Below are 24,645 nucleotides of genomic sequence, written 5' to 3'. Positions count from 1 at the left end.
CCTGTCATCTAGGACACTGGCTTGCTAAGATCTTAAGTCTTTTGCATGTCCTGGTTTGTTTGGTTTTTTATTAAATTTTTTTAATGTTTATTTATTTGTGAGAGAGAGAGAGAGACAGAACATGAGCAGGGGAAGGGGTGGAGAGAGAGGGAGACACAGAATCCAAAGCAGGTTCCAGGCCCTGAGCTGTCAGCACAGAACCCAATGTGGGCTTGAACCCACAAACCGTGAGATCATGACCTGAGCCCAAGTCGGACGCTTAACCGACTGAGCCACCCAGGCACGCCTGCATGTCCTGGTTTAAATGCCACCTCCTCTAAGGAGCCACTCCCCGGAAGGAATCCCTCTCTCCTTTGCCTGTACTGTTGGGCGGTTAGTCTAGAATTTATCATCTTCATTCCCCAAAGTCACTAAATGGTAATCCTATTGGAAGCAAGCAAGCCACCTTCTTTGCAGTAACAAAAGTAAACTAATAGCCATCATTTATCGGGTGCTCCTTATGTCCCATATGCTTTACTTTTGTTATCTCCTATAATACTCATGATACTCTTCCTTCGTTTCACCAATGTGGAAACTCACGGTCAGAAAGATCACTCACGGGGGCCAGGATCCAAACCCAGATCCAAGACTGGACTCTCTCCAATATATGACAACGCACAAAGTATTTACTAAAAAAAACATTTGTTTCATATTTGTAAATTCGAGGGTTCCAACCCCATCACCCTGGGTGTCACTTGAAAGTGAACATGATAATGTATCCATTTTTTTTTATTTTTTTTTTAACGTTTATTTATTTTTGAGACAGAGAGAGACAGAGCATGAACGGGGGAGGGGCAGAGAGAGAGGGAGACACAGAATCGGAAGCAGGCACCAGGCTCTGAGCCATCAGCCCAGAGCCCGACGCGGGGCTCGAACTCGCGGACCGCGAGATCATGACCTGGCTGAAGTCGGACGCTTAACCGACTGAGCCACCCAGGCGCCCCGATGATGTATCCATTTTTTTATTGCTGCCTAATAAATCGCCCCAAATCTTAGTGGCAGAAAAAGACAATCATTCCACTCGCTCCTGATACTAAAGATCAGAAATTCTGGCAGGGCTCGTTAGGGACCACTCCTCTCTGCTCCCCGAAATCTCTTTTTTTCTTCCTTGTGACCTCTCTCTCTACGGCTACTCTGGGCTGTTTACACGGCAAGTATGTTTCTCTCCAAGTTGAAAGCAAAAGCTCTCTTAAAAAGCTTCTTAAATTTCAGAATGTCAGTTCTGCCGCATTCTACCAGCCAAAGCAACTCACAGGTCCAACCTAGATTCCAGAGGGTGGAGAAATGAACCCCCCATCAGTGGGTGGGAGGAGCAGTGAGGACACAGCACAGAGGGATGTGGACCTAGGAGAAATCAACCCACAGGGGCCTTGTTTAGCCATCGGCCCGATACAAATGACAGATTCTGGTCAGAGCACAGAGCTGCAGGATTAACCGTCCACTCCCTTCAAGAAACAGATAGTGCCACTCCTGACCTGGAAATCAGAGCACAGCTGCATCAGACCCAGAACGCTTCGTGGATTTTTCTCCTTTCTCTGCTTTGGTCAGGGTTTGCTATGATAATCCTCACACGTACTTTACAAAGCTATCGACGAACAGTAGCACTTGTACAGAATTGAATGGGCTCTAAGTTCAGCCTTCTCGCCAACCAGGAGTTTTGTTGTGGCAGGGACCATGTGGACCCTTCTGGACCCCGGAAACCATCACTGGCACTGGCACCCCACTGGACACAAGGCACAAAACGGCCCCCGCCGGCACCAGGAGAAACTCCACTGGCCCCTGGGCCACTCTTTCAGAGTCAGAGCCTCTCAAGTGGACATTTCATTATCTGGAAATCCTACCATGTGGAAAATTCCTGACGGGGCAGGAACTGGAGGAAAAGAAGCTATCTGTCAGGAGAGATGATTCAAGTCCACCAATTAGTGCCGGGAGAGACACAGCCGATCCTTACTCAGCCTGCCGATCAAGAGCAGATGCCTACACTCAATACTCTCTTCAATGCGTGTGACAAACCACCTTTTCAAGTCCGCTCCCTGCCTGCATAGTGAATCGTATGAGCTCCCAGCAGATTCAGGTAGTACATGATATCTGCAACGGGGGCGGGGAGTGCAAAAAGGGGCTCTTCTTAAAGATGCGAGCCGAGTGTAAGGAAACCAACAAGGAGTATTGCAACGCCCTGGGGTCCACAGGAGCAAGGCTCCCTGAACTTAGCCATGGTCTCCTGGCTGGGAGAATACCCTGCGATGCCCCCCTCCTGCCACCCCAATCTCCTACCGGTGCTGGCCATTGTCTGATTCCAACCAGAAGAAGCCACAGGGCAATGGAACCCATAGAAGCAGTCTTTCAGGATCAACTTCCCAGGGCACAGGGCAAAGAAGAGAAGAGAATGGGGCTGGAAGGACAAATGGCATTTGATCCAGCATACAGCCCCTCGGCTAAGCATCACACCCTGGGGTGTTCCTAAAGATCGCTCCCTGTCGTGCCTGACTCAACAGTCTTTAAAATCCAGTTTTACCCGATCCCACGTTTGCAGGGAAGAAGGATAGTACACTGGGATTTGTCCAAGAGATACCCACCAGGGCTCAGTGCTCTGACGTATACATTTCAGATAAGAGCTTGGGTTTCCTGGAGTTGCCGTGTGAAAATCCAGTGAGCTCGTGAATGCGTTGCATCCTTCTCAAGTATAAAGCAATCTACAGATACGCTCCATCACATGTGATGGGGGCAGGAGGGCACAGATATGAAGACACATCTCCAGTGAAGGACACGTCTCGGCCAGTTCTGTCACACCCATGACCGCGCACACATCACTCCTCGACCACAGGTCCAGGCAAGCTCCCAGATCCCTCACGGCCACCTCTGCTCTGACGCGTGAGGCCAGCGAGGAGTCCGGCCGACCCTGCAGCGTCAGTGATGACCACCTGGGAGGACGTTGGGAAGTCAGTCCCTCGGCAGCATGCCTGATGAGCTGGACATCCGTGAATGTCATCCGAGGTTTTGTTTTAGGAACACTCTTCTCTCCAGAGAGGCCCTGTGGGAGCATCGAAACCCACAAGGTTTATTTAGGGGCCTGTGAAGTAAGTTGGGGACGCCAAAGTGCGCAGTCCCCGGGGAACAGCCTTACACGGGCTGCTGGCCAGAGAGATTCAAGAGTCGGCCGAGCCCAAGGCCGTCCCTCTGCACCCTCACAGGACCCTTGCCAAACTCTCGGCAAAAATGGCTCCAGAATTTATGAGGCCAAAAGAGGCTTTTAAATAATTTTTATTTTATTTTTAAAAGAAATTGGAAGAGTGCAGCGGGAACAACGATATCCCTCTCAGAGGGGGTGAAGCAGCACGAGAGCCCGTGGAAATGGGGCGGAAGCAATTACCATGTGTGTGCCCACTTGACTTACGAGTAAAATATCCATTTTAGGGGCCCCTGGGTGGCTCAGTCGGTTGGGCGGCCGACTTCGGCTCAGGTCACGATCCCATGGTTTGTGGGTTCGAGCCTCGCGTCGGGCTCTGTGCTGACAGCTCGGAGCCTGGAGCCTGCGTCGGATTCTGTGTCTCCCTTTCTCTCTGTTCCTCCCCAGCTCATGTTCTGTCTCTCTCTCAGGGATAAATGAAGATTTAAAAAAAAATTTTTTAATAAAAAAGCAAGTAAAACTTCATTGGAGGGGGGAAGGAGGAGCAGACTCTGCCTGTGTTTCCCATCTAGTGGCTCCCTGCTGCCCAAAAGACAACAATGCCCCAAGTTCCTTAATCTGGCCTCTCAGAGCCTCCCCAACTGGCCCTGGCCGATTTTTACAAATTTATTTCCCAACACTGTACCTTACAGGCTCACAATCCGGACTCCATCCCTTGCTCTGTTGTGTGACTTTGGCCAAGGTATTCAGCCTCCCTGACTCAGGTTTCACACCCTAAAAATAATGGCGTTTGCCCACAAATTAACACATTGGCTGACCAACCCCCTTCCCCCCCCCACCCTCACTGCCCCCCGCCCCCGCCAAAAAAACAACTCAGTAAATAGCAGCTGATAGCAAACCAGTCTCCTGGCTATGCCATGTCCTTTGCTCCCAGAATCCTGGCCGCCCGCCCTCCACCGATACAAACCCACCCCAAGTTCAACATCTCCAGCTGCTCTAACCACACAGGCCTCTCCCCTGGCCTTGACCTCCAATCCACCAGAACGCTGGATAAACCAGTCACCCTGCAAAGGTCACCACCATGAGATAAGAAATACTGCTGGGTTCAGCACCCAAAAAGCCAAGTTCACATCACAGCCTCTCCGATGATTCGCCACCTGACCTGCTCCCCAGTCACTCAGCCTCCCTGGACTTCCATTCCTCTTCTCTAAAATAGGGAGAATGACCCCTTCCACTCACTGTGGAAAGTCAACAGGATGATAACATGGAAGGACTGTGTAGTTCTGAAATACCTGAAAAACCCTGGTATCTGCTGAAAAACCCAGGGTGCCGATTCAAATATCCAGGCCACTCCAGTTCACCATCACTAACAAGCAGAATTTCCATGGACTCCTTGCTCTTTCCCCATGCCCATCTCTGAAAAGTGAAAAAAAATTATGTTCAGTTTATGTTGTTGCTCAGACCACAGGAGTTCTAGTTCTCATCTGAAGGTGCTTCACAGTTTACAAGCCACTCATACATCCCCGTGCTAAGGACTCTACAGTTGATTGGAATAGCCAGCCAGAGATCCCCACGTCAGCCTGGGTCACTGCTCTCCCTCCAAACCCCATGGGCCCAGGGCTTATAAAATTACTTGAAAACCAGAGAGCAACCCATCCCACCTGCAAAGGGCCAAAAGCCCATGGGAAAACGGGATTCTTTGGAATGCCCAGTCACATGTAATGGAATCAAGCCAGAGTTCTGTAACCCGAGAAATAAAAGGATTGCTTCTTTTGTTTTATTTTTTTGCAAAGGGCAAATCTAGCCCTTTGTCCTTCCCCTGAAGTTTACGGCCCCGGAACAGACAAGGAGAGCCCAATTTACCAACTCCGGCTGCCTGTCAAGGCTATGCTAAGCCACCATGTTTCTTTCATTTTGACCTTCTTGGCTGACATTTCTTAGTCTAGTTGATAACGCACAAAGTGTGCATTTTCTTTGAGATAAAGGAAGCTATCTAGGGGAAGCAGATTTATCTGTAAGCACAAAAAGATTAGTCAACTTGTTTAATGCTACACAGCACCACAGCTGGGGTTAGAACCTACGGCCTCTAATGGTCTAGGTTACCTCAGTGAGATAAACAGTGGAAATCCTGAAGTGGGAAGAAAATACTTAAGTCTGATTGGCAGTCTTGGCAGCTGGACTATCAATGAGAAAACCCACTGGTCCCAGTTCTGCCCCTAGTTCACTGTATAACCTTGAGTAAGTCAGTTCCCTTCTCTGAGGTTCATTTCTTTGTTGTTTAAATGAAAGGTTAGATTAGGTGAATTAAAGCATGTATGTGTCTGTGCCCCATGAGCTCAGTCACCAAAGCCCATGCAGACATTACTAATCAATCTCGGCACCCTTTCCCAGGAAGTAGGACACAATCCAGTGCTTCAGGCCATTGTCACCAGAGGCCAGAACTGGCACATAAAATAAGTAAAACCTACTTGCCATCCCTGAGCTAGATAATTTCTAAGGATTTTTACCAGTCTTGACATTGTGTGATCTATGAGGGGTTAAAAAAAAAAAAAAAAACAGAAATCAGGAAACCTGGGGCCATGGCAGCACCCTGCCTCTTTCAGTGCCACTGAGGAAGGATCTCAAATTCTGGGTCTCTGCTGCCTCCCCTGCAAATTGAGAACAACAATTTTATTCTTCTTCATTTTTTTAATGTTTATTTATTTATTTTTTTTTTTTGAAGGAGAGAGCACAAGCAGGGGAGGGGCAGAGAGAGGGGGGAGACATAGAATCTGAAGCTGGCTCCAGGCTCTGAGCTGTCAGCATGGAGCCCAACACGGGGCTCGAACCCATGAACCGTGAGATCATGACCTGAGCCCAAGTCGGACGCTTAACCGACTGAGCTATCCAGGTGCCCTGCGCAATTCTATTCTTCTTATCTTCAAGATCTTTGTGCAGGTGGAAATAGAGATGAGAAGCGTGTGAAAGAGCTTTCTAAACTGAAGTCCTCACTATGAGAAGAACACTGATACTTCTTAAGCACCAGACTGGGTCCTCAGGTTTATGTCCTGCCTCATTTCCCTGCCCTCACCACTGCAAAGCTGGGTTTCTGGCACTTGCAACCAAAGGAAATCTGATTAACAGAGACTGCAAACTCCTCCAGAACAGGCCTGTTTCCTCTGTGCCTTTGTCCCAGCCCAGAGCCTGGGGCATTCAATTAAGTATTTATTGGTTTTCTATGATTTTCTGTAAGAAATGGTGGCTCCTGAAATAGTAATTGAAGGCCTATTCGGGAAGGTGAAGTGTAACTGCAGGACTGAGCTAACAGTGGTCTCAAATCCTAAGGACGGGTCAGGGTATCCTGCATGGACTTTTCACCTCATGGTCCCAAAATGGCTGCTGTATCCCTAGACCTCACATTCTCACAGTGTGTTTCCAAAGTCAAACGTCAAGGGGGTGGCCAAGGCAGTAAAAGAGAGCTCTTGTGGAATACTTACCTCCTTTTATCCGAAAGAGACTCTTTCCCCAGCTGGCTTTTCCTTATAACTCCGTGGGTCTCCTGATCATCCCTGAGTGCAAAAGAGGTTGGGAGTATTAGTACTTGGGAAGAAGGCAAGGAAGGAGGGTTGTTAGAAATGGCCATTAGGCAGACGAGCAATGATGCTTCCCAGGGGAGGCATTTCAGGCATTCTGTATGTATTAGTTTCAGATTGTTGCTGGAGCAAATTATTACAAACTTATTAGTGGTTAACACCACCAATTTAGGGTCTTACAGATCTGGGGGTCAGAAGTCCCAAATGGGCTTCAGCAGGCTAAAGTCAAGGTGTCGGCAGGGCTGAGTTCCTTTGCAAAGCTCTAGAGGAAAACTCTTTTCCAGTTTCTACAGGCTGCCCTCAGCCGGGGCTTGTGGCCCCTCCTCCTCAGCAGCCTAGGGTCTTAGAGTGCCCCCTGACTCTGCCTCCTTCCTCTATCTCCCTCTCTGATCCAACCCTCTGCTCCCTCTTCTGGCTTTTAAGGCTTGTGGCTTGTGAGAACACTGGTTATCCCACCAGGATAGCCTCCCCATCTCAAGATGGTTAACTTAATCACACCTGCAAATCTCCCTTCGCAATGTAAGGTCATACAGTCTCAGGTCCTAGGGATTAGACAGGGACACCTTCCGGGTGGCTGTTCAGCCTGCCGCACCTCAAGTGATTCCTTGCAAACCTCTTCGTCCTGAGCACAGACCAACTGCTCCTGAAGCAAGGCTGAAAACAAAATGAACTGCAGACTGCAGAAATTTTCTAGGTCTGCCTTGCTTAAATTTCAGTGGTCTACCTTCAAAAGAGCCACAAAGAGGCTAGTTCAGGCCATTACCTGTCTTGACAAGCTTTCTACCAAGCCCCTGAGAGGAGATACACAAAACAAATTTGCAAACAAAAAGAAATGTGTTCCTTGGGTTAAAGGAAATACTATTTTTTTTTTTTTAGACTATCCCACAGCACCCCCCAGTGCCAAGAGGCGGGAAGAAAGGCTTGCAGTTTGACAAAGAATTTTATTTAGCCCGTTTCTCAGCTTTGTTGAGACTCCCTAGGCACAGATGCCCAGGCCCTAACCTCAGAGACCCAGATGCAAGTAATGTGAGGTTGGGCCCAGATGCGAGAAGCTTTTGAAACATCCCAAGCGACCGTGTGTCCAACGAGAACCACTGAGTTCAGTGTAGCAATGAATACCATCCATACACCTACGAGGCCACGGAGGGTCCAAAATAGATACAATCGTGCCCCTCCTTTCAAAGAGCTTCCAGTCTCAATAGACTGTGAAACGTGGCGGAGACGAGCCACAACCAATGACTGTGACACAGAAGGCAAGTTACTTACCCTCTCTGTGCCAGATTCCGCATCTGTAAAGTAAGACTAGTAAGAGTCCCGGCCTTATAGGGTTAAGAGCGTTAAACGATACAAGCCGCGTAAAGAATTTAGCATGGTGTGTGGTAAAAAAAAATAAGCATGCAACAAGGATTAGGTGTTCCTGCCAAGTTCCAGGGGTAGAAAATACATGACCCACATGCCACCCTCCCCTGTCACTCAGGGCAGACAGCACTGATCTGAATGCTCTTTCCTGCCGAATCTGGACAAGCTTCTAGGCCAGTCTTCCAGGCCAGGCGCTCTGCACATGCGGCTTTTCAGCACTCACCAGCTTGTCCGGCTCTGCCTTGGCCACAGCATTCCGTGCTGGTCGGGGCTCCTGGCTGTTCTTGTCCTCTCCACCGCTGCCTCCTGGGTATTCTGCAGTGACAGAGGGACCTCAGAGTTCCTCTGAGGGCCAGACACCCAGAGTGACATCATAAGAACTCACACCCAGGGATTAAAGCCACTCCCGCTCACAGAGCCCTGACACCAGCCTTTTGCTAATTGCTTGATTGTATCTGAGGAATCTCAGATAGCATCGTGTTGATCCCGCCAGGTGGGGATATTTGTACCCCCCCAGTGCATCGATGAGGAAACTGAGGCTTTAAGAATTTTAATATCTAGACGGTGGTAAAATTATTCAGAGGCAAAAGAGTATCCGAACCCAGGGCTGGCCCCAACAAACTTGACCATACCTTTTAGCTTTACCTATCCATAACCTCATGAAACAGAACCGCTATACTTTGCCACAATCCCAAAGTTTCAAGGCTTCCCTCGGTCATGACATTTACTACATTACATTGAACCTGTCCTGTCCAAGTAAGGGTCTCCCCCATAAGACTGAGGTCCCTCTGCTGCTATATTCCCAGCACACACATAAGCATACATATACGCCTTTTCTACCAGTGCCCTACTCATCCTTCAGTGTTATGCTTAATAGTCACCCCTCCTCCAGGTAGCCTGCCTAGACTGTCAGGTGTCCCTGCTCTACGCACCAGTATCAACCTGTATTTCCCTCGTCTCAGCACTTGCCAGACTATGTGGAATATGTTCTCTGACTACAGTGCAATTAATCTAGAAGTCCCCATAATGTCAGGATCTCACCATTCCCGTTTGAGCTCTACGTCGGGCTCTGTGCTGACAGCTCGGGGCCTGGAGCCTGCTTTGGATTCTGTCTCTCTCTCACCCTCCCCCGCTCACACTCTGTCTCTCTCTCTCTCTCTCTCTCTCTCTCCTTCAAAAATAAACATTAAAAAAAATTTTTTTGAAATCTGCCAAGAGAGTAGATCTCAAGTGTTCTTATCACACACACACACACACACACTAGCAATTACGTGAGATAGTGGATGTGTTAATTAGCTTAATTGTAGCAATCATTGAACCATGTATACGCATACCAAAACATCATGTTGTACATCTTCAATATATCCAGTTTTTATTGGTTAATCATACCTCAGTAAATGTGGTAGGGAGGAAGAAACACTAAATTATACTTAGTAGTGGCAGCTATCATATTGAGCTTTGTTCCAGACACTCACTACCCTAAGCACTACATAAATATACACACACACACACACACATATATATATATATATATATATATATATATATAATCTCACCTAATGATCACTCCAAGAGCCACTTCGGTAGATTATTATCACTTTTCTCCTCTGTGGGAGGTAGGGTTGGGAGCCGGCAGAGAATGAGCCTCAGAAAGGTTGTGAACGGCCCAAAGTCATGCAGTTATAGATACATATGTGGCAAAACCAGAATTTGGAGCCAGATCTGTGTCTGCAGGGCCCAAGGTGGGGACCGCCATGCTCGATGCAGCCCGACTCACACCCACAGCTTTGTGCAAAAGCCAGTGGCCCCATGAAAACTCGTCCAACCCTTTTTCCTCTTCCTACTGCGATCTCAGCTACTAGAAAAATTGCTAGATTGTGAACAGTTCATCGAATTCCATCACCAGAAGTTGCCAATGAAGAGCAAAGTGTTCCCAAGAATTGACACCCACCCCCCCCCCAAAAAAAGGAGCTTGAGGGATTGGTCCTAGTTCCAAAACTTGAGAAGGAACTGTTGAAGCAAATATATATACATTAACTTCCCATCAGAATCTGAGAAAAGAGATGGTTTTGTTCCTTCTCCCTCCCTGGAACCTACAACAGTGCCTGGCACAGGGTCAGTGCTCAAAAAACACTACTGAACAAGTGAGCGGGGTCACATTATTTTTTTTTTTTTAACGTTTATTTATTTTTGCGACAGAGAGAGACAGAGCATGAACAGGGGAGGGGCAGAGAGAGAGGGAGAGACAGAATTGGAAGCAGGCTCCAGGCTCCGAGCCATCAGCCCAGAGCCCGACGCGGGGCTCGAACTCATGGACTCACAGACCGTGAGATCGTGACCTGAGCTGAAGTCGGACGCTCAACAGACTGAGCCACCCAGGCGCCCCAAGCGGAGTCACATTAACCCAGATAATGGTAGCACACGAGTGACGGCAGACAGCAAGGATAACCCAAAATCATGATAAGAGTTCTCCAAATATGGCACAAAAATTTGTTTCACGTAAATTTATAAATATTTCCATGTTTATTTATTTTTGAGAGCGAGAGAGAGAAACAGAGCATAAGCAGGGGAGGGGCAGAGAGCAAGGGAGACACAGAATTTGAAGCAGGCTCCAGGCTCCGGGCTGTCAGCACAGAGCCTGATGCGGGGCTCGAACTCACGAGCTTTGAGATGACAGACTGAGCCAAAGTCGGCCGCTTGACCAACTGAGCCACCCAGGAGCCCCTGTTTAATGTAAGTTTAAATGGTCAAAATTACATCTACTTCTTAAGAGCACAGTTATCCTTTTTTTTCTTAGATCTGCCCTCAAGAAATTAATAAAAATTATTTGATACAAAATAGACTAATCACTAACGCATATTTCCTCTTACATCACCGCTAACAATGATAATATGATCTAAAACACTCTAGTAATTAACGCACAATATATCACATGAATTGTTTGATGGAAAACAGTTAACGGATTGCTACCAACTCTCTTATGAAGGGGCCAGTGGACGTCTACTGGATGGAAGGGGACAGAGGGACAGGTGTGTGGCAGAAAACAGGCCAGGAGCATGCTTAGAGGCAGGAATTGACAAGTTCAGGAGACCCGGGCAAGAGGAGGCTGAAGCCAGAGGAGGGAATTTCCAGGTGATAGTTAGACAAGGCACAGCAAGAGGCTCCAGGGAGGAGAGTGGGTACGGCATTCCAGCAGCTTGGCCAGTCACAGCAAACTCCCTTGTCCCGGGACTCGTTCACTCTGATCTGCAGACTCTGCCTCCCAGAGGCTCATTTGTGGCCCTTTTCAATTGTTTCCTAAACGCGCTACCTTTCTGCACCGCAATTAATCCACCCCACCCCTCCTCAGGGAGAGCTAATCCTAAACAAATTAAGAAACTGTTAAAAGAAGAACACACAGGAATTAAGAGGAGCTCTTTACCAAAGGCTGTTAGAGAACAGGACATAGTATCTTCTGGGGGTGGTTATGGGCAGCCTCCTCCTACTCTTGACTGAACTGCATCTTGAAACCCTATTCCATCCTGACGGTGGGTGGCAAGAAGAAAATGCTACAGGCGGCCACTTCGGCCCGCCGACACAGCTGTGCCCACGTCCACAAGAGGGCAGCGGTGTGTGTGGTCTGAACCAAAGGTCTCCCCCTGCCATCAGCTGCTGCGATCAGCATTAGAAAAAGCAATATAAGATCCAGGGTCAGAGAGTGGAGGTGCCAACACACACACACACACACACACACACACACGGCACTAAGACCCAGCGAGCAGACCTGGCAGAAACAAATTACAGAGCCAGACTTCCTTCCCTACGTCCGTGGGTCCCACACAGAGATAGAGATCCTGGTAACGGGACACTGGGTCCCCATCCAGACCCAGTGATCAGAATCTCTGGGGGAGGTTCAGGCATCAGTGATTTTGAAAGCACCCCAGGGTGATGTCCTGCTTACCGCTGCCTCTCAACACAAAGGATACACAAGAAAGAAAAATTTGGGTCTTCTATACTTTCGCACATTTTGTGACACTGAACAGAAAAAGGCAAGAAAATGTGAAACACGAGAACGTGTATATGAAACAACGTGAAAGTCAAAGTCTCAGCAGAAAATAGACGTCTCACTCAAATTGGGTCAGTTGGAGATGGTGAATAAAGGAATTTCAGAAGTATAATCAGAGTGGAATAGAGGATCAGTTTACGGGACATTTACCCCAGGCCAGACCCAGAGGAGGGAGCGGGTAATGGACCCTACACAGCAGGGAGCTGCGGCCCTCAATACAAGGAAGCAGCCAAGGAACAAATACCCCAGACCCACTCTCCTCTGCCCTCTGAGCTCCTGCCAGGCTTCCATTAGGCCAACCTCAACCAGGTGCCAAAGGCAGGAAAACCATTGATGGAGTCCCTTGAAAATAGCTTCCAGGGACAAGGAGCAGGGTGGCAGGGGACAGAGAGACGATCAGAAGTACAAGCAATCACACACAATTCAAACATATATCTGTCCGACAAAAGCTGAATGAACAGTACTGTTTAAAGACGCTATTGGATGTAAACCAACTTCACTTTAAACCCCCGTGAACAAGGAGTAGACATTCTTCGCTAGTTTGAATACAATCTAGGCAAAGTCACCTCTGGGAAAACAATAATTGAGTTTTATTTGGACAAAAGAGGAGTTTCTAAACATCCTTATTTTTTTTAACATAGTAATGAGCAACTTTTCTTACAACTGGACAACAAAGTTTTCATTAAGTTACAGTACAATGAGGCTACAAACTTCCTGGTTAGTACTATAGAATTTCCTTTCCGAGGCTTAGAAAAAATAAATAATTTCCTTATATTTATTATACAATACCTGTCTTTTCAAAGTGCCACAAATTATCTCATTTTTAAGGTAGTATCTTTACTCACCATCTTACAGATGAGAAAGCTCAAACATGGAGAAGTCAAACCATTCTCAAAAGGTCAACAACGGAGCAAGGGAAGAGGGACAAGGCCAGGCCCTCTGATGCCCCCCCCCCACTGCCCCCAGACCCCAGACCTCCAGTCCCCCTGCACCAGAGTGTTTACCTCACCCTGGAGTTAGAGTCAGAAGGTTTACAGTTAAGAACTCAGCAGGGGCTCCTGGGCGGCTCAGTCGGTTAAGGGTCCAACTTTGCCTCTGGTCATGATCTCGCGGTTTGTGGGTTCAAGCCCCATGTTGGGCTCTGTACTGACAGCTCGGAGCCTGGAGCCTGCTTCAAATTCTATGTGTGTGTCTCTCTCTGCCCCTCCCCTGCTCCTGCTCCGTCTCTCTCTCTCCCTCCCTCAAAAATAAATAAAACATTAAAAAAAAAAAAAAAGAACTCAGTAAAAGGGGGTCCCAACTCTAACAGGACCCCCCCAGGTGACCTGCCCTAGTCACTTCCCTTCTTTGGGCCTCCGTTTCCCATGAGAGATTTGGACTAGACTTGTAGTTTTTAAGCATTTTCAGCAAGAGGACTTTTTCAAGCAAAATCTTACTTGGAAACCAATGATCTGACTTACCAGCTCTGTTCTTGCTGAGGCAGACGCCCTCTTACCCTGTCACTAACACCCCTGAGGAAATTCTAGAGGACTGTTCCAATTCCTTCCAGGCCTACGTTCTGTGAAATACTGGTTCCGTGAGATAGTAGCGTAAGCATTCAGGAAAAGGAGGGAGACAATTCATGCACTTGGTCAGCAAAGCCAACAAATCTCTTTCCTGCAGGAATCTCCAGGGTCTAAAATATGCTAACATGTTTCATCACTCTCCGAGCTGGCGGTTTAATATAGAGTTGGGGAAAGCGTGATCTACACAAGTGTTTCTCGGTCTTTTCTTAACACCATCCACAGCCAGAAATATGATTTCTATCGCGACCACACACGCACGTGCGCACAGAAACAAGTTGCACAAAATAAAATCCGTCTTTCCTGCACTATTCCGCTTCCTTTTTCCCATGTCTAAACTCTGTGTGAGAACGTACATGAACGTGCATGTCTGTGTGTGTCCCTGGGTCATGACGCGAAATTCAGTTCTCACCGTGGGCTACAGTCAGAAATGTTCGAGAACTGCTGTCTTGGCAACTGTCGGCTCTGTGACTCCAGCCACGCAGGCTGCAGGCTGCTTGCGGGTCTCCGAGGCGCAAATTAACGGATTCTTTTGGGGGCCTAAAACATGGGAGCCTCTGTGCCTCTCCTCACAGCTGAGTTGGGCCAAAGAATGTGGACAGGATGGAGCGAAGAAAGTTGGCATTGCCCTCGTCTGGGAGGTACAGCTCAGGGACAAAGAGGGAGTTTGTCTCAAGGGCTGCCAATCCCGCCTCATTCACAGGCACTAAATTCATTCAGCCTCCACCAGCCCGCAGGCATCCCCTCTCGCCCCTTGGGGCCTGCCAGCCGCTGCTACAAGGGGATAGTGTCAGATCTGGGCAGCTCTCCCTGCCTGATGTGACGGGCATTCAGGTCGCCTGTGAGAATCGGAAATGGAGTCACTCTTGTCTGTTGAAAAACAACATCCTTCCCCATAACCCCATGTGCTCCCTGCTCCCACCCCCACCCTCTGGGGACCCGGGAAACAAACCTATCTTGAGATGTGCGTCCGTTGTGGGGAAGGGTGCTGGCTGCCCGGCGGCTGCTTGCAGGTCCCAGAGGGTCCCCATTCCTCACTCTCTCCCTCACTGGGTGTCCCTCCTTCTTACTCTGAAAGGGCTGCCTTTCCACAGCACCCTCAGCAGCAGCATGGAGAGAGGAGGAAGGAAAGGGAAGAAATCCTACCTTGTTCCCGGCAGCACCCTGGGTACCTTGTATCCTCATCTCAGGTATCCCCCGTCGTATACAGAGGAGGAAATGGGGCTTAGGGAGGTTGTCACTCAAGCCGGTGGATCCCCAGGCTCAAGACCTGCTAAGTCACAGGGAAGAGGGAGATGGCAGGAATAGCAGGTCAGAGGAGTCAGTGGAGGGCAGCCCCAGGCTTAGGCAAAATGGCCTACAGAAAGAAGACCCAAGGAGTCTATGTGTGGGCAGCTGAATACAGGTACGACAGGCGTCACAGGCTGAATGGCGATGGGGACAATGGCGGATAAGGCGCCCATTTTGTAACCACACAGACTCGGGGGGGGTTTAAATTAAGAGTCTATTCTTGAGAGCAGTTTCAGCTTCACAACAAAACTGAGCAGAATGTAGAGTTCCCACATACTCCTGCCACGCACATCAAAGCCTAGCCCACCACCCTCGTCAACATCGCCCACCAGAGCGGTACCTGTGTTACAGTGATGAACCTACGTGGGGACATGACCACCACCCAAAGTGAGTGGTTTGCATCAGAGTTCACTTCCTGTGTTGTACATGCTTTGACAAATGGATGACGACACGTATCCACCATGACAGTTTCATGTAGAATGGTTTCACTGCGCTAAAATTCCTACCTGCTTCCCCTAACCACCCCTCCCTTTCTCCTCTCACATCTCTGACACTTGGCAATCTTTTCACTTCCTCTATAATCCTGTCTATTCATGAACTTGGATCCATTTAAACTCTTCAAAAGCAAATATCTAGCCTCAGATGCTTTCATTGGACAATTCTACTAAAGGTCTAATTTAGAATTAACACTAGTTCCACATAAACTCTTTCAGAAAATAGAAGAGGATAGAGTTCCTCTCACTTCGTTTTCTGAAGCTAATATTACCCTGATTCCAAAACCAGACAAAGACAATCCTAAAAAAAGAAAACCACAGATCGATATGCCTTATGAATATAGATGTAAAATCCTTAACAAAATATCAGCAAATAGAATCCAGGACATATAAAAAAAAGAATTATACACCATGACCAAGTAACATGTATTCTAGGGATGCAAAAATGATTCAGTGTTCAAAAATCTACTGTGCTAGGCTAAAGAAGAACAATCATATGATCGTTATCAATCAATGGGGGAAAGTCTTTTGACAAAATTCAACACTCACTTATGATAAAACTCTCAGAAAAAAAAAATAGGAGTAGAAGGAAACGTCTTAATTGGTCAAAGATCATCTACAAAAAAATCCGACAGCTACCATTATACTTAATGAGGAAAGATTGAGTGCTTTCTCCCTAAGGTCAGAACCAAGGCAAGGATGCGTGTTCTCTTGTTCTTTCCATTCTTAAGCAGTAGCTTTCTGGGACTTTTAGTTAGTGCAATAAGGCAAGAAAAGGAAATAAAAAGCATATTGATAGAAAAGGAGGAAGTAAAACTATCCCTACTCTCAGATGATGTAATTGTCTATGTAGAAAATCCCCAAAATCCTCAAAAAAAATTTTTTTAACTCCTAAAATAACTGAGTTCAGAAAGGTCATCAAATATGAACATACTTAAATCAATTATATTCGTATACGCTAACAAATGAAAAATACCATTTACTCAAAAAGTAAATGCCTAGGTGGAAATCTAACAAAACATGTAGAAGACTTGTATGCTAAAAATTACAAAATGATTGGGGCGCCTGAGTGGCTCAGTCAGTTAAGTCTCTGGCTTTAGCTCAGGTCATGATCTCAGGTTCATGGGTTCAAGCCCCGTGTCAGGCTCTGTGCCAACAGCTCAGAGCCTGGACCTGCTTTAGATTCTGTGTCTCCTTCTCTCTCTGCTCCTCCCCCACTCACACTCTCTCTCTGTCTCTCAAAAATAAACATTTAAAAAAATTTTTTAGGGGCGCCTGGGTGGCTCAGTTGGTTAAGCGTCCGACTTGAGCTCAGGTCTCATGATCTCACAGTCTGTGAGTTCGAGCCCCGCGTCAGGCTCTGTGCTGACAGCTCAGAGCCTGGAGCCTGCTTCAGATTCTGTGTCTCCCTCTCTCTCTGTCCCTTCCCCGCTCATGCTCTGTCTCTCTCTGTCTCAAAAATAAATTAAAAAAAAAACATTAAAAAAATGTTTTTAATAAAAAAATAAAAATTACAAAATGATGATGAAAGAACTCAAAGAAGAACAATGAGAGACATACGGAGTTCATGGATTGAAAGATTTGACACAGTAAAGATGTCAGTTCTTCACGAATTAATCTATACGTGTAATGGGATTCTTGTCTAAGTTCCGGCTAGACTTTTTGTAGATATAGAGAAGCTTATTCTAAAATGTATACGGAAACAAAGGAACTAAAATAGCTGAGACAATTTCAAAAAAGAAGAATGTGGGAGGAATCAGACTACCTGCTTTTGAGACTTATTCTGTAGCTACAGTAATCATGACCGTGTGACATTGGTGGAGGGACAAACACATAAATCAGTGGAACAGAAGAGGGAACTCAGAAATAGACCCACACAAATACACCCAAATACAACAGCCACCCAATGGAAGAAAAATAGCCCTTTCAACAAATGGTGCTGGCGTAATTAAACATCCAAAGTAGCAGAAAAAAAATGGACCTCAACCTAAGTCTCACACCTTCTACAAAAATTAACTCAAATGGATTACACACTTTTATATAAAATGTAAAGCTATAAATCTTGGGGGGAAAACATAGGGGTAAAAAAACATTCAAGATCTATAAAAGGAAAAATGGAAAGAATATATTTTATAGATACTAAATTTTTTTTTTGCTCCATGAAAGACCCTGTGAAGAGAAGAAAAAGACTGACTACGGTCTGGGAGAAAATGTTTGCGAACCACGTATCTGACAAAGGGCTAGATACATATCGCTGGAAATTTGAAAGTCAAAATAAAAACCAATCTAACTAGAAAGTAGCAAAAATGTGTGTAGAGACATTTCACTGAAGACTATCTATAGATGGTAAATAAGCATATGAAAAGATTTTTAACATTGTCAGCCATTAGGGAGATGCAAATTAAAACCACAGGGAGATACCGCTACAAATCTATTCCAATGTGCTAAAATAGAACAGAGACAAGACCAACTGCTGGGAAGGATTCTGAGAAACTGATCACTCATGCATTGTTGGTCAGAATGTACAATAGCACATCCACTCTGGAAAACGGGATGGCAGTTTAAAAAAAAAAAAAAAATTAACCAGGCAACTACCATACAAACCGGCAATAGCATTCCCAGGCATTTATTCCAGAAAAACAAAAACTTATGTCCATTATGTAAAAACCTGCCCATAGATGTTTACAGCAGCTTGTCTGTAAATCGTCAAAAACTAGAAACAATCCAGATGTCCTTGCAAATGTTTTACAAATGCCAACAATGCCACTTAATAACCATTCTTGTGACATGTCTTCTTATACACACTAGAGCTTAGCAAACACCACAGGAAGCTCTCCCACAGTCCATTTTCACCTTCAAGCTTATTCTAATGACTGAGACAGATTCGATCCCTGCTTTTAGAGAGCTCGCACTTTCGGGGGAGACACTGGCACCCAAGCGAGTATAAACAATTGATTGCTGCAGCAACAGCTTGTTGTTACAAACCTCTGTTAGCGTACCGCTCTCCCGACCTAAAAAGGTGCCAAATCCAGTAGCTGACTTCACCATTCTACACAGGAACCTTGGACTGTTTGATACTTTTATGTAAAACTCATCACAAAACTTTCCAAAGGACTAGGTGACAGTCCCAGGAACCCTAATTAAATCTCTCTGGTTTAATTAGAAACACGGAGGTTCTCTGATCAATGGAGCAAGGAACAATTTGCCTGACTTAATTATTTTGTAAAAAAGATAGTCTTTCACCCTCTTCCTGGACCTGTGTATTAATGAGTCCCTAGAGGAAGTAAAGGTATTAAGAGCTCATACACCAGACTCAGATCATCCCAGCTTCCCTCCTTCTTCGCAGTTAACCTTTACTTAACTTCCTTAGGCTTTAGTTTCCTCTCCTGTAAAGAAAGACTTCGTGAAAGTACCTACCTGATTGATAAGGCAATTGTATCGATTAAATAAAATAATTCATATTGATAACGCAGTATGATTAATGCGAATAATTCATAAATAATGCATATTCATGCACAATGCCTAACATGTAGCAATTTCTCTATCCCATGACAGTAGTCCTCCCTCATCCATGGGGGGTACGTTCCAAGATCCAAGTACGTTCAGCTAGTACGGAACCATATATATAAATATAAAAACCTGTATATTTAAACCTATGTTTATAGGTTTTTTTCTTGTATATACAAACCTATGATGTTGTTTAATTTATAAATTAGGCACAGTACAAGATTAGCAACAACAACTAATAAAATAGAGCATCTATAACAACATATTGTTATAAAAGTCACGTGAATGTGGTTTCTCTCTCTCAAGATGATATTGTGCTAAGGGGGATGAGGAAGGCATAGTGACGCTGCACAAGGCTACTCTTGACCTTCTGAAGACACATCAGAAGGAGGATCATCCGCTTTCAGACTGTGGTTGATCATGGGTCACGGAGACTGTGGAAAGTAAAACCATGGATAAGGGGGGACTACTGTGTATAACAGCGAAATATTCGGCTTCTTTCCTTAGAATGACTCTAAGGAGGAGTAGAAGGGCAAATCAAAGAATTTAAACATTTTTAGGGGCACCTGGGTGGCTCAGTCAGTTAAGTGGCCAACTTGGGCTCAGGTCATGATCTCACGGTTCGTGGGTTTCAGCCCCACGTCGGACTCTGGGCTGACAGCTCAGAGCCTGGAGCCTGCTTTGGATTCTGTGTCTCCCTCTTTCTCTGCCCCTCCCCAGCTTGCATCTCTCTCTCTCTCTCTCTCTCTCTCTCTCTCTCTCTCTCTCTCTCTCTCAAAAATAAATAAACATTGAAAAAAAAGAAACATTATTAAATCTCATGAAACACATTATCAAAATATTTTCTGAGAATGGCTAGATTGATCTACGTTCCCACCTGCTGTGTAGAGAGCACCCGTCTCTCCTTATCCTTGCCAGCTGTATGTGCTTTTATGGTAAAGTCTTTGTAATTTGATAGGTGAAAATTTGTATATTCCTTTCCTTTGTGTTTCTTTATCAGCAAGGTTGAAAAAAATTTTTAAATACCTGTTAGCTATTTGTATTCCCCCCTTGGTAGATCATTGATTAATATCTTCTACCTACATAATTATGAGGGTCTTCACTTTTATTGACTTGTAGGAGTTCTTTATATATTAAGGGTATTAATTCTTTGACGGCAGTGTGAAATGTACGATATATGTGTGGAAAGGCTGAGAGCAGTTCTAGTGCTTTGTCACTGGAATGGTGAGTAATGTTTATGAGATGTATGTGACCCTTACGACTTTTAATTCTGCACAAATGGTAAGGCTACCATTGTTTTCTTCTTTTTTTAAACTACCTATGCATCATTTTCCATCCTGCACAGATATGAAGATACAGCTTCTGCTTACTATTTCTAGGGAAAGAGTGGATTATAGTGGGTCCCACTGGTGCCCCCTTCCCTACCCGGTGTGAATATTGCTGACAAAATTCTGCTGCCATCTTCTGCACAGAATTGCCCTGAAGCAACAGGAGAGCCCTCACCAGAGAGGCTATACCACTCCTTCCTCCTTCTTCCTTTCCACCTGTCCGCAGACCTCAACCAATAACGGATTGACATTCGGGTACAACAGCCCCAGTCGCTTACTGTGAGATGGCACGCTTTGTGCTCCAGAACATTCCCATGAGAGCAGATGGGAGCCAGACGCTGGAGCCGACCACACTCTTGCTTGCCTTTTCTCCTCTGCCCTACACCACTTCCCTCTCTCCCCTTCTCCTGGGAGTGTTCTCCCAGTAAACCTCTTAAACAAGAATACCTGTCTCAGGCTCTGCTTCTAGGGGATCCAACTTAAGGCTGTGGCCTTTCCAGGAATACTCATTTCTATTTGTACCTTTGTTCCCCAGCCATTCTGAGACACGCTTCTTCGTGGCCACCCTGAGCGTACAGCTACTCCTTTATGGTTGAGTAAACCAAGTGGTGAATTGTTCAGTGGCTTGTCCGAGGTCAGCTGGTATGTAGTTAACGTTTACTGAGACCCCTGAGGCAAACTAACCTGAGTGTGAACTTTTGGCCAATGGCAGCTAGAGCTTGGCCCAGGCCCTGATGAACTGAGATCTCACATCACGTTCCCAACTCCAGGGTTGGCTCCTTCTGGGCAGAAAATGATTCACACTGGCTCGGCAGCTCCAGTAGATGGTACAGAAAATGACTCACCCGGAGGCCCAAGAGGTTGGAACATGCTGGTTTGCACAACCATACATGGCTGGAGCTGGAGAACCCCATACTGAGTATATAATCTTACGGATAGGGAAGCCAAGGCCCAGAAAGGTGAAATTACTCATTCAAGGCCAAGCAGCAAGGTTGTACAGCCAACAAACAGCAGGCCATGCCAGCACAGGGCGAAACTACGGGCCTAGCTATAATTGCTTCGCCTTCGAGCCCCCTTTTTATCTTCTGTCCCTTCCTTGCTGCTCAAGCTCAACCCGTGGTTGGTTTGCCTGAAAGCAGCCCTCCTCCACCTCCTCATCAACCTTGCGCTCCTGCCTCATCTTTCTCGGTTGCTCTTCTCAGCTCCTGCTCCCAGCTCCCCAGGTGCTGCTGGAGAAAATGGCACTGGCAGAAGGGTTCCTGGCTTCCCTATCAGCTGACCCTCGCCTCTGACAGCCTTAGCTACTGGGGTGGTTTGCTCTCCGTCTCGTTCCATTATTGCCCACCCCTTAAAACACATACACTCTGAACAGCTTCTTTGAGAAGAGACATGACCGTGCATGTGCCCCCTGAGCCTTCTGTCCTGCTGCAGGAGAATTGACCTCTGCACCCAGATCCCCATCTTCCCTCTGCCCCTTCCACTGCTACCACAATGCCTCCTGCTCCCTAAGGGCCCAGCCCCTTAACGCAGACTCTCCTCTCTCTGGTATCCAACCTTGCCGTCTCACCTCCACCAATAAGCCCGCAGACTCGCTCAAGTCTCTCCCATCCTAAATGCAAGCAAAGCAACAAAATGCCCCTTGCTTTAAACCCTGCAGTCAAGAGCCAGTGGCCCAGATGCCTGAAGAGGCCACAGTGGCCCAGACCTGGTCCCAATCTCCTCCTCGGCCCCAGCGGCATCCACTCCCCACCTCTGACTCGCTTCTCTGGTGACAGTGAGGTGCTTCTATTTCCCCTGAGAGCATAAGGCTCTTTCTTGCCTTTCTATCTTTGCCCATACAAGCCCCTCCTTCTGGAACATCTTCCCGCTTCTCTCTTTTCCCGAGACTTGGTTCAGCTGCTATTTCCTCTAGGAAGACTTATTCGCTGCCAAGCGAAGCAGAGCTCCTCTCTGCCTGTGCACCCTGCCACATAGACCACCACCAGGCCACTGACTGCCCTATGGCAAAACCGCGTGGGTCTGTGTCTGCATCTTGCACTAAGCCAGAAGCTCCAGAAAGCCCAGGGCTGTGGCATATCCCTGCTCGAATGGGGTTCCGGCACTGGCACCTGGGAATTTCTCCGGACCTGCCTATTCAGCCTGGCCCTTCCAGTGCAGGTGGTGTCGACGACCCTCTGCCCGGCAGCGTCAGCCCTTGACGTTGCGACAATGCCGTGTCAGTACAGGTAAAACCATTCCCCTGGCCCTGCTGCAAAGAGCCTCCACTGCCGAAGAAGCTGAGCTCGGCCACCAGGAAGTGCTTGCTGGAGAACACCAGCCCCTTGTGTTTTCCAACACCCAGGAAGGAGATGCATACGATAAGAATAGGTCTTTAAACGTTTGTTTTCCCGTTTTCTCTCTTCTGTTCCCTGACCTGTCACAGTGCCTTCCATACCAGTGTCTTCAACACACCCCCTCATCTTTGCTGTCACGTTGGTGTCCCTCTGACCTCACAGTGGCGAGAGTCTCTGCAGAGGATGGGGGCAAGGGACAACCTGAGCATACTCATTCTGTTTTTAGGGGGGTATCCTAATTTACCCACCTGTTTGCCTCCAGTTGAGGGTGTTGCTGATGTTTTGCCACTGTGAGATAGGTCTCAAAGAACGTCTTTGGCTGGAGATATTTGCCCTGGCCCCTCCACTTACTGGTTGTTTAGCCTTTGACCTTGAACCAGTTTCTCATCGTCTCTCTGCCTCCGTTTCCTCAAATGCAAAAGGGAAATAATAACTCCCGCTGCCTAGGCTTGCTGTAAGGATCTACTGAGACAGACGCTCCAAGGTACTTGGAACAATTGGCAAATGAGTCTTCTGATTTGCTTGAGGTAACAAAATTAGGGCTGAATTGATATAATTCCAGATCAAAGGAAAGAAGCTTTACAGTTTAGGAATCATTTACTAAGGGGCGCCTGGCTGGCTCCATGGGTGGAGTGTGGGGCTCTTGATCTCAGGGTTGTGGGTTCAAGCCCCATGTTGGGTGCAGAGATTGCTTAAAAATAAAACCTTAAAAAAAAAAAAAAAAAAAAAAAAAAAAAAAAAACAGAAAAAGAACGGTTTGCAGAAAACTCACCCTGTGCCACGCAGTCACTCATCGAGGTAGGCATTATTATCGACCCTGTTTTACAGACAAGGAAACAGATTAACGTGCCAGCATCACTTAGCAAGCAGATAACAAAGCTGAGATCCAAATTCCAGTGATCTGATAACAGAACTCAGACTCTAGTGCCCTTAGCTATCGCCAAGATGATGAAACCAAACTGTGAGATTTCCATTATGTTTTGTCAAATACAGCAAAAATCTAGAGCCCCTCTCTCGTTACCTTGACACATCTCGAAGAATCTTCAAATTCCAGATGAGGAAACATTGTCATAAATAAATCCCTCTCAAGATACTAATCACTTTCTGTTTGTGTTTAGTTTCAGCACTTAAATCTAGATAGTTAAAAAAAAAAAAAAGCTACCTCGTTTTTTAAAACACTTGGTTCTCTATGTATCCTTTCCCTCTCTATCATTGAATACATTTAAACTGCTCTGCCCAAGGGGTGCCTGGGTGGCTCAGTCGGTGAAGCATCCGACTTCGGCTCAGGTCATGATCTTCTGGTTCGTGCTGTGCTGACAGCTCAGAGCCTGGAGCCTGCTTCGGATTCTGTGTCTCCCTCTCTCTTTGCCCCTCCTCCCCTCTCAAAAATAAATAAACATAAAAAAAATTTTTATACTAAATAAAAGACACTTTCCCCAAAATGGGAACACCAGTCCTAAAGAAGACAGGCCTAAGGGGGAAAAGCGTGGATGCCATGGATAGGTGTGTGTTTGAATCTTCTACCCACCACTGAATCTCAGGCGGCTTCATACATGTTGCTTAATCTCATCCTAAGCCTCATAAGTCAAATGGTAATAATACCATCCCCACAGGGGACTGGTATTATCATCAAGGATTAACAATAAAATAAAAGGCATCAAACTCGTAATAGACCCTAACTAAATGGAGGCAGGCATTGTTGGCATTACTAACTTAAGGCTTTTTATTTTTCCTTTTTTTCCCAAGTTACTCTCTTACTTTCCAGCTTGCACAGGAAAGAGCTTAATTACTAATTAGGACTTAAATCGTTTAGCTTGATCGCAGTTCAACGGGTTTTCCCTTTACGGTATTTTCTTTTTAGTCAGGTATTCCAGAGACAGCACACCTTAGTGCAAATATTAATGGTGGAATTTATCAGCTCGTCACAAAATATGGGAGGAGGAGGAGCAGGACGAGGAGGACAATGATAATAAAAATACTTAGGGCTTC

General features: G+C 46.4%; 2 long non-coding RNA genes across 2 annotated transcripts; both read right to left on the bottom strand.

Moving 5' to 3' along the window:
• Positions 1-3,702: 3,702 nt before the first annotated feature.
• On the bottom strand, positions 3,703-5,814 carry LOC102972775. The gene is made up of 3 exons (XR_006221076.1): positions 5,738-5,814; positions 4,459-4,582; positions 3,703-3,940 (listed from the first exon to the last, which is right to left on the bottom strand). It is a non-coding gene; the product is annotated as an uncharacterized LOC102972775 (long non-coding RNA).
• Positions 5,815-6,641: 827 nt separating this feature from the next.
• LOC122241107 lies at positions 6,642-13,681 on the bottom strand. Its single transcript, XR_006221075.1, has 3 exons — positions 13,603-13,681; positions 8,321-8,442; positions 6,642-6,714 (listed from the first exon to the last, which is right to left on the bottom strand). It is a non-coding gene; the product is annotated as an uncharacterized LOC122241107 (long non-coding RNA).
• Positions 13,682-24,645: the final 10,964 nt, after the last annotated feature.

This window comes from Panthera tigris, chromosome C1 (assembly GCF_018350195.1).
Source record: "Panthera tigris isolate Pti1 chromosome C1, P.tigris_Pti1_mat1.1, whole genome shotgun sequence".
Taxonomy (NCBI): Eukaryota; Metazoa; Chordata; class Mammalia; order Carnivora; family Felidae; genus Panthera; species Panthera tigris.
Note: the sequence above shows the minus strand (reverse complement) of the source record. Positions and strands in the feature narration are given on the sequence as shown.